We start from the raw sequence: 2,607 nt of genomic DNA, 5'->3' as shown, positions 1-2,607 counted from the left end.
TTAGAAGCTAAATATAGGTAAAGACACCTGAATAAACAATCTACCCAAAAGGGAGAAGTACAATTAGGGAAGCAAATATCCCAAAACGCTCAAAAAAAATGCAAAGTAAAATACACAATTTTTCACACAAAAAGTTGGCAAAAAATCATTAAGTAATACTGAATGCTGCCAAGAGTGCTGTGAAATGGGCACTCACAACTTTTAGGAAAGTAGCAACTTGGCAAAATGGAAACTTTAAAATGTCTCAAAACCCTTGAAAATGTTCAGACCTTTTGATTTTGAACTCTATTTATGGGAATAAATCCAAAAGAAATAACCCATAATGTGGAAAATGTTCATGAAAACAGAGATGTTTATCACATTTAAATTTATACCATAATGAGGAACGACAAAAAAAAACCACCATGAAAATTCCCTAAACGTCCAAAAATAGAGAAATGGAAATTAAGCCAAAACTTACACACTCTGTGATGTATTATATATGCAACCCATTCAAATTATGTTTACTATGCACATGAAATATGATCATCAATATATATTTAAAATCTGTATGTGAAAACAATTTCCTGAAAGGGAAATAAATGAAAATGCTACTCTTGATTGAGTTTGGGGAGTGGGACTTGCTTTATTCCAAATTTCCCACATTTGTGTGTGTGTGTTTGTCGTTTTGTTTTTCTTTTTTTTTTGTAGTATTTATTTTTGTTCCCACATTTTTATTGAGTATATATGAATTATATGGTGGAAAAAAGTTAATGTGGCATTCTCTAAAAAGCAAACAAAACACTCTGATTGCCATAAAGTTCGTTTTATGGACTCTAGAATCTTGCTTTTACACTATCATATACCAAATGCTGAGAAACTCCAAATATTAAAATCACCTTAAAACATTTCCCTCTGATACAGATAGCTTCCAAACCCTGCACGTTTTCTGTTGAAGTAGGGACTGTGCATAGCAAATTCTTAGTTCTCGCCAAATTAATTTATCAACTTATTCACATAACCGTATACGTATTAAAGTGCCTTAAAAATTTTTTTTAATCAAGCAAATATATGTAGCCTTGGGTTTTTCTCCCTTTGGATTAAACTCTAAAGAAGGATAAACTTAACAGCATAGACATCTTTAAAAGACCAGAATTTGGAGTGAAAGGGTTGGACGGCGGGAGATGAAGTTCCTCTCGGAGTAGGAGGTAAAGTAATTGGATTAAATCAGTGTTGGAAGCCTAAACATCAAGAGAAAAATTGGGAGGGTTTTAGGGATGCTGGGGAAGATTTTTCCCCTTATCTTTAATGCTTCACACACAGGCAAAAGTGCCTGGTCTTTTATTTCTGGAGCAGAAATAAAAATCCTTTGGGACACCCTGCTTGGACAACTGGAGTGGCCAGGCCTGGCTGGTGCTGCCTTGGCTTGGAATGTTTCTCTATTCTGACCTTACAAGTAAATCCATGGAGAGCCTTCCCTGAGGTTGAGAAGCAAATCTCCCTGGGGTTTGAAGGATAAAGTAAATTGAGCAAAATTAATGATAATTGAGGTTAAAAGAGGAAACCAATTTGTGCACTGGTATTGTGTTTCTTTAATGGTAAAAAAAAAATCAAAATTAATAAGTACATGTGGGTAATTAATGGTCAGTCACTCTTTAGACCGTTACTTTAATCATAAATAATTGATGAGGCACCTGCACTGGGCATATTTTCTCTCTCGTCCTCTCAGTTAGCTGGGCCTGAATATCCCGGGGGCCTCCTGTCCTGACTAAGCACCGAACAGCCACTCTTCAAATTGCAGGACTGGTGCTTAGGAGGGATTAACCAGGCAGACTCTTCTCTGTAAACTCAACTATGACGCAGTCATAGAAATTATACTCATTCAATGGAGGCACAAATGGCTGTTAACTGATAATGACTTAAAGACAAAGGAGTGGATTTCTAATTGTGAAATTTCAAGCACAGGTAATAATGGGGAGCCATTCTGAAGGATTAAAGGGGCTTCCCAACACCTGGCACAGGTTCTCGTCTGTTCCACCTATAAAGACATCAGCCCTGGTTTTTGGTGGTTTTCAACAGTCAATATTGAACTAGCATTTGTCCTGCATTTACTTTATATCCATCGCATCACTGGCTTCTGGGTCAGATTTTTCAAAATGTGAAAAAAGATTTGTTTGGCAGGAAGTTGCAATTTAGCTAGCAAATAATAAAACAAATTTTACTTGTAGATTCATATCAGCAGAGTGAACTATGAAAAGCACGATTCAATCTCGCATTCTCTGAGACGCCTTCCCTGACTACTGTGGCAAAATTAACTCCTGCCTAGTCATTCTCTATTCCATTACATTATTATTTTATACTTTAATTACAGCACTTACCACTCTCTGAACTTCTCATGTTTTGTTAACATATTTATTAACTATATCAGCATTATTCAGACAGACCATTTGCAAGACACAATCATCAGTTGATTGTAAAATAAAGTTAGTGGGTTACAATCAATTTTTTTAATGAAATGGAATAGAATAGAATAATATAGACAATGTCATAGCACAACATTGTATTTTTATTAAGAATTGTGAACACTGTTGTAAATACTGCATCCAGTTGCTATGAATGGAATTAAAA

Source organism: Tamandua tetradactyla, chromosome 4 (assembly GCF_023851605.1).
Source record: "Tamandua tetradactyla isolate mTamTet1 chromosome 4, mTamTet1.pri, whole genome shotgun sequence".
Taxonomy (NCBI): domain Eukaryota; kingdom Metazoa; phylum Chordata; class Mammalia; order Pilosa; family Myrmecophagidae; genus Tamandua; species Tamandua tetradactyla.
Note: the sequence above shows the minus strand (reverse complement) of the source record.